The sequence below is a fragment of the Nuphar pumila genome, chromosome 6 (genome assembly GCF_984573655.1).
Source record: "Nuphar pumila chromosome 6, dmNupPumi1.hap1.1, whole genome shotgun sequence".
Classification (NCBI taxonomy): Eukaryota; Viridiplantae; Streptophyta; class Magnoliopsida; order Nymphaeales; family Nymphaeaceae; genus Nuphar; species Nuphar pumila.
This window is the reverse complement of record NC_143254.1, coordinates 82,173,863-82,190,288: the sequence shown is the minus strand read 5'-3', so window position 1 is coordinate 82,190,288 and position 16,426 is coordinate 82,173,863. Positions and strand designations below refer to the sequence as shown.

At 37.3% G+C, this 16,426-nt stretch overlaps 1 long non-coding RNA gene across 1 annotated transcript; it reads left to right on the top strand.

Annotated features, from left to right (window-relative positions):
- The first annotated feature begins 8,876 nt into the window (after positions 1-8,876).
- LOC149834958 (uncharacterized) lies at positions 8,877-10,049 on the top strand. Its single transcript, XR_016432574.1, has 2 exons — positions 8,877-9,032; positions 9,860-10,049. It is a non-coding gene; the product is annotated as an uncharacterized LOC149834958 (long non-coding RNA).
- Positions 10,050-16,426: the final 6,377 nt, after the last annotated feature.

Here is a 16,426-nt window from a genome sequence, read left to right as displayed (position 1 = left end):
ACTCTGCCAGATTGAGGAAACAGAAGCAGAAGGAGGAGAAATCAGGGAGAGCATGGGAAAAGAGGGGGAAAAGATGAATCCAGCGGTGGAAAAGGGGAAAAAACAGAAACCAGAGGGGGAAAAAGAGGCATTGGTGCCAGAGGGTGAGACGGGTGAAAAATTCCCTTTTCTCGAGTTTTTAAAGAAGGCCAAAACCGGTTTGTTAAAAAAAAAATCAGTTTTTCAAAAAGGTCCTAAAATTTATCAAAAATTCTACAAATCTATTCCAAAAAAAAAAAAAAATATTTACAACATTCTATACTAATACTAGTCTAATTCTAATTTTTTTCCTTTTATTTTAGAAAAAATAACTACTCTAATATGTATCTTTAATAAAAAAATTTATATTCTTTTTCTATAAAGAAAACTAACAATATAAAAATGTATACTAAATTGCAAAATAAAGCTATTTTTCTCTATTTTTCTTTTTTTTTATTTTTTTATTAAAATGCTCTATCTATCATAAAGATGGGTTTTTTAATTGATTTTAATATGAAATCATGCATATTTTTATGTAAAATTTACCTAAAAATCTATGCATGATCAGTGATGAATTAGCGATGGATAATCTTTGTCGCTAATTAGTATCAGCCTCCAATTTAGTGACGGATTAGGGACGAATATTTATCCATCGTAAAACTGAATTGGTCGATGTTTTGCGATGGAGTATAATTCGTCGCTACAATAGCGATGGATGTGTATCTGTTGCAAAACCAAATCTTTACGGATTAGCGATGACCTCACAATAGATCATGGCATTCGCTAATCCATCGCAAATTAGCGATGGAAGTAGCGACAGATATGTTCCATCACTAATTAACGACTAGGAAATTATGATAAAAGTTATCCGTCGCTAAACTATTTTATGATGAATTTGTGATGGATTAGCGACGGATTACGTCCGTCGCTAATTCACAGATTTCTTATAGTGGAATTTGGTTAGTCATTGTGATATCTCACATGGTATGGTACGTCATATAGAGAGACTTGTTCTATCTACAATTATGTAATGAGCTGAATTGGAGACAAACTTCTAATCACATTATGTTATGGTCCTCAAACCTTATATAATGGCCCTCTCTTCAGATTCTCCATAATCAGAAAAAAAATTCAGTCATTCTCTCATTAGGTTTAGAGAAAGGAAAATGGTCATGTATGCAGGTTCTGGAAGTTCATACCCGTCAATGATCTACCAGAGCGCTTATAAATTCAGGTACGCTTCCGCATTAAGTTATGTTTCAGTTTTGATTTCAACGATTTAGCGAGAACATGAAAATCAATCCTCTTTAGTTATTTTAGTGGATTTATAAATCCTAGAATTGGTATCAGAGCACATGTTCTCAATAAATCATTGAAAAAATATGGTTATATATATATATTGTATTCTTTCCTATTTTTTTTTGTCAATGATCCATCATAAATGCATGATTTCTGTCATGAAGCAAAGGATTTACCCCATTCAACTTGCCATACAGGAAGGGTCGTTAGGCCCTTCTCTTATGTTTTTTGACTGGACGAGAGGTTGTGATAGACCTATTAGAGACCGATGGTGGTTTGGGGCATCTGGTTCACCCCAATCACTGTCGGCAACTATCTTGGGCCTGGCGACATCTCTGAGTCCTTTCCTGTTCTTTGGCCGACCAGAGGGAGAATGGCATGGGTTTCTTCTATTTTGGTCACCGACAGAAGGATCACCCTCTCAGTTTGTCGGTCGGGGATTCACCCTATCAGACCGTCGAACGGCCAACCCACGCCGTCGTCCAGACCGAGGGCTGCTAGGTCTGGTAGTCTCTCTGACCCATTATCGTTATTTCACTGGCATCAATGGTCGAACTTGATCATCGCCAGAAAGATTCGGCTCACCAGGGTTTGGAGTCATCTCTGCCATCTTTTTTAGGATCGTCACATGCTTTGGTTTGGTTCAATTTTGGGTCGGCAAGGATTGACATTTTGCTTATCCATCTGCTGATGAGATTCATCGACCGAGCTTAGCCTTCTGCCGATGAACTGATTATAGGGACCGGTTCAGCAAGCTGACTCAGCGTTTCAGCAGACCGGCTCGGTCATTCAGTTGGTCGATTCAGCCTTTTCTGCAGACCAACTCTGTCATTCAGCAGGCCAATTTGGCATTTTCTGCAAACTGGCTCGGTCATTCAGTAGGCTGGTTTGACCCTTTAAGTAGATCGGCTCGATCATTCAGCAGGCTGATTCGACCTTTCAGCAATCTGGCTCGGTTTCCTTTGGTAAGTCGGTTCAACTATTTGGCAGTCTGGCTGTGATGCACTAAACCAGTTCGGTCCAGTGTATACTGGGCGCTAGCTTCACCAGCAACCCAAGCTAGTTTGGTGCCCAGTCAGGGACCAGACTGGGTGTGGGTGCATTCGGAGTGATAGGAACCAGTTGACCTAGTTCAGTCAGACCCTGTTTAAGGACTGAACCGAGTAAGGTACGGGTATTGTGTGGATTGGGCCTGGTCCAGACCCGATCCACCGTACAAGCATTCATCTGGGTATGGATTATTGGGTTTTATCTGATTCGGGTCAGACCGGTTGGACCAACACCTAGTTGTAGTGGGTTGGGTCTGATCCGATTCGGGTCAAACCTGTTTTTGGACACGCAGGTGGGTTCGGCCAGATCTGATTAGTCAGACCCGTGCACTATGCCTTAAAAAATTAATTAATTAAATTAAGGATTTTACAGGACTATTTGGCGTGCATTATAGGTCACTTTTGTGAGCCGATATTCAGTTACTTTAGACAAATATGGTTATTCTTGTTTATTTAAAAATAATGAATTTAAATTATTTCTTGATTTAAATCTTATTAGGGTCAGTTCTTTATCTATTATTGATAACCTTTATTTGCTTGATACTATTGCCTCATTTAATGGAATCTTATAATTAAGTTCTCATGGTGCAAAACAAAAATTAACAAATGAGAATTCTCTTTTATTATGGTATAAGCGCTTAGGGCATATTTCTAAACTAATAATTGAAAGGCTTGTGTGGAGTGAGATTCTTGATTTCCTTGATTTTATTGACTTTTAGGTTTTTATTGAGTATGTAAAAGGGACAAGAATAAATATACAAAAATTAGGTGTAGAAAAGAGAATAGATGTCTTAGAACTATTCATACAGATATTTATCAATCTTTTGTTACGGCTTCTTGGAATGGTCAAGAATATTTTATTACGTTCATAGATAACTATTCTTGTTATGGGTACCTATATTTAATTCATGAAAAGTCTTAATCCCTCGATGTATTCAAATCTTTTAAGGCCAAAGTTGAAAACCAACTTGGCAAAAGAATTAAGGTTGTCCGATCTGATCGTAGTGGTGAGTACTATAGTAGATATGATGCATCAGGTGAACAACGTCTAGGGCCCTTTGCTAAATCCTTAGAGAAATATGAGATTGTCCCTTATTATACCATGTTAGGCACTCCTAGCATGAATGATGTTGCTGAGAGATGAAACACGACTCTTAAGGATATGGTAAGGAGTATGATTTCTCATTCTACTTTACCAGAGTCTCTTTGGGGATAAGCATTAAAGGCTGCAGCATATATTTTGAACATGGTACCCTCTAAAGTAGCACTACAAGAAAATTGTTAATTAGCGACGGAAATTAGCGACGGATTTTTCCCGTCGCTACTTAGCGACAGATTAGCTAGAGATAGAATCTGTCGCTAATTTGCGACGGATTAGCGAGGAAACGACTTTTATCGCTAATCTGTCGCTACTTAGCGACGGATTAGCGACTGCATGTTTTTGTCGCTACTTTTGATTACAAGAACACCATTTTAGCGACGGATTTAGAGAGGGAACTTTGTTGTCGCTAATCCGTCGCTAATTAGCGACGGAGTAGCGACAGAATATATTCCGTCGCTTTTTTGGTATTTGGGTTTCGCGACGGCTTAGCGACGGAATTTTTCCGTCGCTAAGCCGTCGCTAAATGTCGCGTAAATCCCTAATCCCATCCCTCTTTCTCTTTTCCCTGTTTCGCTGTATTGCTCCCTCCCGCCGCCCGTCGGCTCTCGCCACCGTCCGGCCACCGCCGCTCGCCAGCCGCCGCTCCCCGTCCACCGCTCGCCAGCTGCCGCTCCCCGTCAACCTCCCGCCACCGTCCGGCGAAGCGCAGGTAATATTCTTCTTCTTCTTCTTCTTCTTCTTCTTCTTCTTCTTCTTCTTCTAAACGCAGGGGGTACGCCCCTTCCCTGCCGGAAACGGAGGGGGTTTAACCCCCTGCCGTGCTTTCCGGCAGGGGGGGTCGACCCCCTGCGTTTCCGGCAAGGGGGGTCGACCCCCTGTCGGAAAGGCATGGGGGGTCGACCCCCTGCCGGAAACGCATGGGGGGTCGACCCCCTGCCGGAAACGCATGGGGGGTCGACCCCCCTGCCGTAAAGGCACGGCAGTGGGTCAACCCCCCATGCCGGAACTGCCTTTCCGGCAGGGGGTTTAACCCCCTTCCCTTCCGGCAGGGGGGGTCGACCCCCTGCGTTATGCTGCCTAAGTGACTTGTCAAAAAAAAAATTCTGTTTTTGAATGCCTATGCTGCCTATATGAATCGTTTGAAAAATAAAATCTGTAGTAGGAATAACATGCTGCCGATGTGTATTGCTTTTGAAAAAAACAATCTGTTATGAGATATATTATGCTGTCTATGTGAATTGGTTTCAAAAAAATCTGTTTTTTAATGCATATGCTGCCTATGTAAATCAGTTTGAAAAAAAAATCTTTAGTAGGAATACTATGTTGCCTATGTGTTTGTTTTTAGAAAAAAAAATTGTTATGAGATACCTACGTTGCCTATGTGATCTGTTTTGAAAAGAATTTTTGTTATGGATACCTATGCTGCCCATGTGATCTCTTTTTAAAAAAAAAAAAAGTTATTATGTGATCCCTATGTTGTCCATGTGATTAGCTTGAAAAAAAAATTGTAATATGTGTATATAAGATGTCCATATGGTTTTAAGTGTAGTTTGCATATATGTTGTCCATATGGATTTTAAGTTGAAATTTTTTTTGTAATGTATATATACAAGTTGTCCATGTTGTTCAATTTGTTAGTTTGTTAATGTCTACTTGTAGTTAGTTTTACTTCAATTTGTTTTCTTGAAATCTGGTTAGTTAGACTATTTCAATCTATTAGTCTTTTATAATTATATTTTTCTTAGATAGATTGGTATTTAATGTTCTCACAATCAGTTAGTTAGATTAGGGCTATTTGAATTCTTTATGATAGTGGTGGTTAAACGGAGTTCACATCTTTTCTAGTAAACTAATTGATTGATTTACTATTCCTTTGCTAAGTAGTTCAGATTAGAAATTGTCTATGACTTTATGTTAGTCGACTGGTTCAACATGTTATAGCTGGTTTGTTAAATTAGCATCTTCTAGTTAGATTTGGCTTAACATATATACTATTTTTCTTTTCTCTTCTTTCAATTAGTTAGAGTTGTTTTAATTTGTTTTAATTTTTTTAGTTAGTGTTTCATCTTGTTTCATGATTAGTTAGTTTGTTACTTAATTTGTTTTGTTTTTGTGCAGATTTTTCAACGGAACCAACTCGTGCTCGGCCACCTGTGGTAAGTAAATGACAAAAACAATGCAAATCGGGTAAATACCCGTGGTGAGTAAGTGATGCAAACGTATCACATGTTATTTAATTTATTGAATGCAGCACTTTATTGTTCACACACTCACTTAGTTGTTGATATCTAGGACTGCTTTGTTGGAGTTCGGAGATCATGCTGAGCATGATTTTAATGTAGAAATATGGAAGTGTTCTTATTTTTGGAGTACGGAGTCCATGCTAAGCATGGTAGTAGTTAGTGAGATATTGAAGTGTGTTTGCTGCAGGTACATGTTTGCCATTTATTTGATATGAATGATTATGATGTATTGCAATGTTTGATGTAATTGTATCCATGCTTGCATGTAGTTACTTTCAATTTGATTTTGACTTCCATGTGAAATTTTATAATAAAAGCATGCTTCAAATGATTGTATCATGTCATTAATAGTTTGCACATGAAAATATTAAGTTATCAATGCATGCATCAAAATTCTTGTTATTGTTTGACATAGTATATTGCATGATAAATTTGATATTTTCTTCATCGTCGCATTCTGATTGTTTTTTTCTTAATTCGTTAGGATACTATTCGTAACATCATACGACAGAATGACTGCAAACCGTGAATGGATGTACCGTAGGATAGTGGACAATGAGTTATCGCATGAATATATGGATGGTGTCGATAGTTTTATTGAATTTGCAATGGCGAGTGTCAGTACGGTAGATCCCACAGGTCGGATTAGGTGTCCCTGCAAGATTTGTAAGAATAATCGATTTGTAGAACCTCATGGCGTTAGACATCACCTATACAGGAAGGGTTTTGTGAGTGATTATCAGAACTGGGCGTTTCATGGAGAAGAATTTAGAAACGATTTTGATGCACGGGTGAATATGGTGCACGATAATCCATATACGAATTTGATATTTGATGCTGCAGGAACAGAACTGGGTTCTGCTATGAGTTCTAGTGATGTAAGAACTGTCGTAGATGAAGAATCACCAAACGATGCAGCTAGTAGATTTTATGATTTACTTAAAGATGCTGATGAGCCACTTTGGAACGGTTGTGAGAGTCACACTATCTTGTCTGCAGTTCTTCAACTAATGAATTTGAAGTCCGAGTATAATTTGAGTCAATCATGTTTTGACCGTTTGTGCATGATTGTGAAGAGTATGTTGCCTAAAGATGAGAAATTGCCACAAAATTTCTATCGTGCGAAAGTTATGGTCAACTCTCTAGGTATGGGTTACAAAAAGATTGATGCTTGTCCAAATCACTGCATGTTACAAGAAGATGAGTTAGCTGAAGACAGTGATTACTATCAATCAGATGATGTCTGTGACTTCACTTATGGTCACGATGTTGCGCATGATATGCATGTCATATCTCCATTGGCTGATGAAACATTCATAGAGGAATGTGATCCAAATGATGTACCAAGTGGATGGGCAAACAATGAAGAAGAAGAAGAAGAAGAAGAAGAAGAAAGTCAAACTAGTGACGAGGAAGAATTCTCAAGCTAGTGAAAAAATCTTATACTACAAACCTCTATTTAAATGCATTGTAATACTTGATGTGAGTTGTATTGCAATACTTGGTGTGAATGATTAAAAATTTTATTTCAATGTATTGTAATACTTGATACGAATGATTCGAATGCATTGTAATACTTGATGTGAATGATTTCAATTATCTGAATGTATTATAATTTATGCAATTAACGAATGATTTGAATTAGTGCAATACTTGATGTCAATGATTTGAATTATTTGAATGCATTGCAATGCTTGATGTGAATGACTTGAATGCATTGTAATACTTGATGTGAATTATTTGAATGTATTGTATGACATATGTTATTTGTTAGAATATGGTTCGTGGAGGTTATAGTGGTCGCTCATCCAGTAGTAGCCAAGCTCAACCTTCATCTTCACGGGCTCCTGTGATAGGTATATCATATAACTAATTAGATGCTTGATTAGTTCAAATGCACATTCTGAGAACTTGGTGTGTATTTTTTTACAGATGATGTTGCGCCTGTACACGACCCACCTACACCAGTTGATCGCACAAGTCAACAGCCAACACAGGAAACAGGGTCTTCACAGGCTGGCACAAGAAGACTCATTCGAATAGTGTATATCGATAATCGACCGTAAGTATTTTGTTTTCAATTATTGCATATCTTTTAAATATTTTATATTGATATTTACTGTGTAACAATTCATGTGCAGCACGAGGTTTGAGCCACAAGAAGTAGTACGGGAGATTAGGAATTCACTTCTTCAACATCTACCAGGACCAGTTGCTCAATGGAAAGAGTACCCAAAGGAGGTATTAGACAGATTGTGGTCCTCATTCATGGTATACAGTTGTTCCTCATAGTTAATGTGTTTCATATTTAATTTATTTAAGCAATGTCTACTAACTTTCTGAAAATATTTGTAGGCTTCGAATCGCTTTGCAACTACGGTGAAAGAAAATGATGCAAGGAAGGTGTGGCAGAAGGTGGCTGCCAATCGATTTGCAGACATGCTGCACACTATGAAGACTGCAGCAAAAAAAGCATCTGGCGTAGTAGATGATCCATTACTGTGGAAGGGCCATGGTCCTATTACTATCAGGAGAGATTACTGGGATGAAATGTGCGATATGTGGGCGGGAGATGCATTTAAAAATCGCTCTGCGAAGGCTTCACAAAATCGATCGAAGATGCCCGAAGCCCATCTATACACAGGTGGATCTAAGACATTTGGGAGCCACCTAAAGAAAATGGTAACTCATCAATATATAATATTAATTTTATAAGTATAGTTGCAAATTTGTGTACTAAATCTTTTGTCATTTAACTTCGCAGGAAGCAGAAAAAGGAGGCAGTGTACCATATAAGGATGTGTTTGTAGAAACACATAAACGGAAGACCACGGGAGTCTTCGTATCAGAGAAGGCGAGAACGACAACGGTATGTATTAATTCTATTAATAATCATTACAATATATATGCAAGTCATCATAATGTTATCATTAATTATTAATGAATACTTTAAACATTATTTTGTAGGAGGCATATGAGCAACAAATGGTAGAGCGATATGGTGAAGACGCTACTCAGCATCCATCATTTGATCCTACAGCATGGGTGACTGCAGCAGGTGAACCCAAAAAAGGTCGCGTGTTCGGGTTTGGGAGTAATATGAACACTTCACCAGTTATTGGTTCTTCCAGTTACGGCTCACCAACTTCTTGCGCCGACATAAGCTCCAAGCAGCCGACTATTCTTTCCGGTGATGATGTACGCGAGATCATTAATGAATCACTGAATAACTACTTCCAATACACCGTCGCCCCCTTTCTCCGAAATGAGATCAAGGCCGCTGTTCAGGATAGGGGATCTTCGATTCCAGGTCCCTCTCAGGTATAATCATATATATAGTTTTTTTGACTATCTTAAAGCACTATCTGAGCATGGTAGAATCACATATAGAGTTTTTCTAGATGCCTTAGAACACATATGAACATGCTATAATCACATATTCAATTTTTTTACTGCCTTAGCACACATATGAGCATGATAGAATCATATATATATATATATATTTAACTTTTTGTCTGTCTTAGAGCACATATGAGCATGATAGAATCACATATAAAGTTTTTTTGATTGCATTAGAACACATAAGCATGCTATAATCACATATTCCATTTTTTTACTGCCTAAGAACACATATGAGCATATTATAATCACATATTCTGTTTTTTGACTGCCTTAGCACACATATGAACATGCTATAATAACATATAGAGTTTTTTAACTGCCTTAGAACACATATGAACATGTTATATATCATTTATGATAGAATCACATATAAAATTTTTGGCTTTGCCTGCCTTAGAGCACATATGAGCATGCTATATTCACATATTCAATTTTTTTACTGCCTTAGCACACATACGAGCATGATCGAATCACATATATAGTTTTTTGCCTGCCTTAAAGCACATCTGAGCATGGTAGAATCACATATAGAGTTTTTTTATATGCCTTAGAACACATATGAACATGCTATAATCACATATTCAATTTTTTGACTGCCTTAGCACACATATGAGCATGATAGAATCACATATAGAGTTTTTTTATTGCCTTAGATCACACATGAGCACATGATAGAATCACATATAGTGTGTAATTTATTTCATTATATTTTGTTTATCAATACTGACTGTTCTTTTCTTGTGTAGGCTGCTAGCGATAATCAGGGTAGTGGAGCTGAAGGGACAGATAAAGACAATGAACAAGAAGACGCACAAAATCTTGGCGATGATTAGAGGACTGTGTTGAAGAAGTTCTATTTTTTTTATTTTTCCTAATTGTAATTATTGAATTGTAAATAATTAAACTTCTTAGTTTTAAGGTGGAACGATTAATTATTATAGATACTTGTTATATGAATTTTTTTGTGTGGTTTGTTTTTTATTTACAGGAAATATAAATTGTACAGTTCTCCGTAATTAATTTTTAAATAATTTTTTTTTGATTTTTTTTCGTTTTTGCGACGGATTAGCGACGGATGATTCCGTCGCTATTCATATTAATCTAGCGACGGCTTAGCGACGAAATTAAATCCGTCGCCACGCCGTGGTCGCCGTTTAGTACCGGCGGATTGGCGACGAAATATAGCGCTCGTTATTCCGTCGCAATTAGCGACGGACTTGGCGACAGAATTATTTCGTCGCCAGTTAGCGTCGAAATATTCGCGACGTAAGCATACTGTCGCCGCGTTGTCGCTAATCCGTCACTAACATGGTTAGCGACGGATTAGCGACGGATTAGCGACGGAAGGTGGTCGTCGCTAATCTACTGCTCTGTTGTAGTGTAGTAACCAAGACCCCATATGAATTGTGAACATGCAGAAAGCCTAGTATGCAACACTTTCATATTTGAGGATGTCCAGCTGAGGCTAGGCCCTACATGCCACATGAAAAGAAACTGGATGCCAGAACAATTAGCTGATATTTTGTTGGGTATTTTGAAAGATCCAAAGACTATAAGTTCTATGACATTGTGAATAAGTCCTTTTTCGAAATGGGAAACACTTATTTCTTTAAGGGTGCTGAGTTTGGGGGAGTGATAAAATAAAAGACATTATTTTTTAAGAAGAGTCTCTTTCTCTTCTTACAGTTGTGGTTGAAAATGATTATATTTTCATTCCTGATATTGTCTCCACAAATTTGGATCAAGACAATTCTTTAGATCTTTCTATAAAAAATTAAGCTTTTACTTTTAGAGTTCAAAGTCAACAACCTCAACAAACACCTCAAGAATCAGTGCCATTAAGAAAATCCATTAGAGAGAGAAGGACAATTTCAAATGATTATATTGTCTTTCTGCAAGAACATGAGGGTGGTACTGGCTTAAGGGAAGATGATCCAATCAACTTTCATCAAGCCACATAAAATTTTAACTCTCAAAAGTGGATTGAAGCAATGCATGAGGAGATTGAATCCATGAGGGACAATGACGTGTGAGAGCTTGTCATATTACCTAAAGGTGTAAAACCCATTGTTTGCAAATGGATATTTAAAACCAAAAGGGATTCAAAGGGTAATGTAGAAAGATATAAGGCTCATCTTGTTGCAAAAGGGTTTGCTCAAAGGGAAGGCATTGACTACACAGAGACTTTCTCTTCGATTTCTACAAAAGACACTTTTAGGATTATGATAACACTTGTAGCTCATTATGATTTAGAGTTGCATCAATGGATGTTAAGACTACATTCCTTAATGGGGACATCAATGAGATAATATACATGGTTCAACCATAATATTTTGTCTGGGGCAATGCCAAGAAGATGGTTTGCAAACTAAAGAAATCTATTGTTGGACTTAAGCAAGCTTCTCGTTAGTGATATCATAAATTTTATCAAGTTGTCCTCTCATCTGGTTTTGAAATGAATGTGGTTGATGAATGCATATATTATAAGTTTAGTGAGAGTAAATTTATTTTTCTGGTTTTGTATGTGGATGACATATTGCTTGCCAGTAATGATATAGGCATACTGTATGAAACCAAGGAATTTTTGACAAAGAAATTTGAAATAAAAGATCTTGGAGATGTCTCTTTTGTATTAGAGATCCAAATACATTGAGACCTTTCTCAGGGTATTCTTGGATTATCGCAAAAGTGCTATAACAAAAGGATTTTAGAAAGATATGACATGAAGGATTGCAAACCAGGAGATACTCTTGTCGTTAAAGGAGACAAATTTAGTCTTGCTTAATGCCCCAAACATCAGTCTAAAATTAAGGTTATGAAATAGATTCCCTATGCATATGTTGTGGAGAGTCTTATATATGCTTAGGTATATACACGTCTAGATTTAGCGTACATTGTTGGGATGTTAGACATATATCTTAGTAGCTCAGGTATGGATCATTGGAAAGCAGTCAAATGGGTTATGCAGTATTTGCAGAAAACAAAAGGGTATATGCTGACATACAAGAAGTCAGATCAGTTGAAGATCATTGGGTATTCTAATTCTGACTTTGCGGGATGTCAAGATAGTCGCAGATCCACGTCCGGTTATATTTTTCTGTTGGCTGGAGGAGTGCCAAGCCGATACTCATTGCCTCTTCCACCATGGCAACAAAATTCGTAGTTTGTTATGAGGTAACCAACCATAGGATATGGCTACGTAATTTTATCACAGAGCTGCGGATTTTGGGTAATGTTGAAAGACCGCTAAAGTTATTTTGTGACAAAATTTAGCAGTGCTATATTCCAATAACAATAGGAGCTCCTTGAAGTCAAAATATATTGACATTAAGTTCCTTATTATTAAAGAAAGAGTGTAGAATTGTCAGATATCGATAGAACATATTGGCACAAACTCCATAATTATGAATCCGCTCACTAAAGGTTTGCCACCCAAGATCTTTCATGAGCATACTGTTTGAATGGGTGTCTTATTGTTTTATGATATGTTGGTTTAGTGGAAGTTTGTATTTGAACGTTCTATGATATAATAAAGTTCTTTTTGATACTTTGGTATAAATTTAAAGTTTCAATTTTATTTTGTACTCATTATGTTGTGATCTCACTAAAGTTTTCACGAATGACTAGTTGAAAATAGGCATGTTTGATCACATTGTATGTAATTTTCATGCTTTACATCCATACTTGATCAATGTCATTTCGTTATGTCTATTTATATGATCATTGATGGGTCCAATTATGTTACTCGTAATGAAGACCACTTTGGTTCTATTTTGACATGATCAATGGACTGGATTGGTAAAGATATCAATTGATAAGACACTATTTTTGAGCTTATAAGGTTATAATGTGTGATTATAAGGTTACGTATGTGGCCCAAGTGAAAGATTGTTAGAAAAATCATGTGAGCCTACATACGTTGAACTACATATTATAAATTGTCTTAGGTTCAGGCCCGGTTTATGTGAGCGAATCCGGTTGAGCCCTGTGATATCTCATATGGTATGGTACACCATGTGGAGAGATTTGTTCTGTCTATAATTTTATAATGAGCTGTATTGGATACAGACTTCTAATCACATTAGGTTATGGTCCCCAAACCTTATATAATGACTCTCTCTTCAGACTTTCTATAATCAGAAAGAGAATTAAGTTTCTCTTTCATTAGGTTTAGAGAAAGAAAAAGGATTACGTATACAGGTTCTAAAAGATCATACCCGTCAACGAACTACCAGAGTGCTTATGAATTCAGGTACGCTTCTGCATTAATAAGTTTTGTTTCAGTTTTGTTTCAATTTTGATTTCAACAAGCTAGCGAGAACATGAAAATTGGTCCTCTTTAGTTATTTCTATGGATTTACAAATCCTACAACTGCTTCTCATCCTAGTAGAAATAAGCATTCTTCTCATAGACAGAATATCTAAGAAGCAACTTGTGATTCGTTAAATTTCTTTACAAGATCAATTTGTCCCTGTTTTAATCAAGCATCTGACTTCAATTCTTCATAAACTGTTATAAACTGTTATTCAGCAAGTTCAATGTGGTTGTAAGTCCCTTGAACTTGAGGGGGACTGTTGAAGAACTGTGTGGGGTCCACCATCGTCGATATGATCTGTTGAGCTTATGCCTTGATGAGGAAGCCAAGAAGGTAAGACAAGAGAAGGAGAATCCGGAAACTGAAAATCAAGAAATAGCTTACCTAAGTTGGGTCTCCAAGCAAGGCAATGATTAAGGGAGGTTGGTAACTTGACTTACCCACAAGAAAAGGAATCCAAACTCGTGAAGAATTCCACCAAAGAAGGTTACCAAAATTTCCGTAAACAGTTGGGATAAGAATGTAAAGAGTAATCTGGTGATGAATATTATAAATAAAAATCAAAACCTCCTCTGAAATCCATATATATATATATATATATATATATCTATCGAGAGAGAGAGAGAGAAAGACGATTGATCGTGGACGCAGGTTCATAAGAACAGAACCATCTAAACGTGTTATTTTGTGTGAGTGCTTGTGTTTTCAGCAGCTCCCGTGATACTTTTACAGTCAACCATAGGAATGATGAAACATGTAAGTTAGAGGAGTGGAACATTGCCAATGGCTAATTCGAATATCAAAAGGGCACTAAGTGATTAGGAACCCAGTTCCCCAGCCTAAGACTAAGGACTTTTCAAATAATAAAACAAACGCCTGGTAACAGCCACACTGCAACAAATAAATTTCCAAATGCAATAGAGAAGTTGGTGCTAAATTTTGTCTTCATAGTTTGAGAAACCATTTCCTCTTTTTCTGAATAAAGACAATTGCAAATTAGCTACTGCCACAATGTCTCCACCTTAGAGTCGTGTGGGCAGGCAAAATGTCCCATTAGTATACTATTTGTAGGCCCCTTGAGACTTCAGTGCATCCGGCAAAGCTTAAAGCAACGTTGTCTCTTTGTCAAGCCTGTTGACAATCTCATGGTCTGTAACCATGAAATTGCTCTTCTGGTTTAAAAAAGTACCCTACGTGCACATGGTATGGTATGATTTTCCACCATGCGTGTTAATTTCCAACAAATGAACACATCGTAGACAAGCAGCACAACACTTGCAGGTGTATGCTTATCCAATGAAATATCTCAAGCTTTGGCTCTTTTTGGTTTTTAATCAGCAGCGGTGTGTGGGTCCTGTTTTCCAACCTTTCTCGTGTTCACGAAGTTTTATATATGCCGCCAATGCAACTTACGATTTTGAATGAAATCTTTTGTTCCATGCGGGAAAATTAAGGAATTTATTTTCCCATATAAAAAAAAATCATTATCGACTATCTTAAGAATCACTTTCTGATCATGTATTTGTTGCACTATGGGCACATTTGGAAGAGAAGAAAAACTGTATAGGAAAAGAAAGTTTTGCCTATGAGAGTTTTTGATATTGAGAAGTTATCCAAAAGAAAGTTTTTAGCTTGTTTGTGTAGCATGAGAAAAAACAAAGTGGAAAAATATAAAAGAATTAGAGAGAGGAGGAGGGTGGTAGTGACAGTGAGATGGTGGGTGGTGTGGAGTGTAAAAATAAAGTTTTTCTTGGTAGAGAATATTCTTCTATGGAGGAATGTTTTCTACCAAAATGTGTAATTTTTAGAAAAACTCTTTTAGCAAAAAAGTTTCTCTCGTTTGGAAGTGTTGAAAAATCTGTATGAATTTTTCCAATTTTGCATCACTTTTCCTACATCTTTCTGGCTTCCAAACATGCCCTATGTAAAACCTGTATGACCTGCTTTTTATTATACTATTGGACATTGGATTCTACCAACTCCATATCTCCAATAAATTCATTTTGATTTTAGCAAACCTGATTTTTCTTTTGAGCAAACTTGAATAGGTTTGGTCCCAGATTCTTGATGGTGTTCGTTCCCTTCTCCTGGCCATGAATGGCCTGACAATCTACTCCGTTCCTTTAATCTAAAAGGGATTTATTAACAATGTGAAAGCTAATCGGAAACTATTCTTGGTGGGCAGGATGGACTACTGCTGGAGTTTTAGTAGACACCGAAACAGGACCACGGTCAACGTACCACCTCGACCTGTAACATGCTATTCATACCATAGCATTGGTTTCTCCTGGTTATCAAAGAAAATATAACAATGCTTCTTTCCATGAATATTACACATTTGACAGATTCAAAAGAAAAACTCATTTTATGTTCTAAGTTGATGGGACGTTACAAGTTCGAGTGGAATTCCTAACTGGGTGCACCCCCTGGTGGGCAGGAGGGACCTCAATAATTTTACTAACCGGAGATCAGCCAATATGAGATTTGGTGATGGGTTTTTTCCTTGGATTATCGGAAAAAAATAAAGGACAGAGAAAAGAGACATCCGGTCATACTGGACTCGGTTATTCACAAGAGAGAGAACTAATTAAATCACCACGGGAAATTCCACAGCCCATTTTCTTGAGGCAGATCTACACAAAGAGTTTTGAGGTATTAATCATACGTATATCACATCAAAATACACAACCGCTATTATTATCATCTAAGTACAGAGAAAAAAAATGAAGATTATAGTGTAACTACAAGAATAAATCTCAAAACAAAAGAATGTAACTCAGTGCCCGGGGCCTCTTTTGCTCGGGCCTGCAGCAAGCTTATACATCAAACTCTCAACAACCGAAAGGCTGCTGGAATTAGACTTCACCAACCGCCTCACTTGATGAATGGCATCCGCTGCCACAAAGCTTCCCTTGTCATTCTCCATGTAAACAGAGACTCTAGTGGAGCATCCAATCTGCAATATTGAGAGCACCACCATGAATAGAAGAAGAAAAC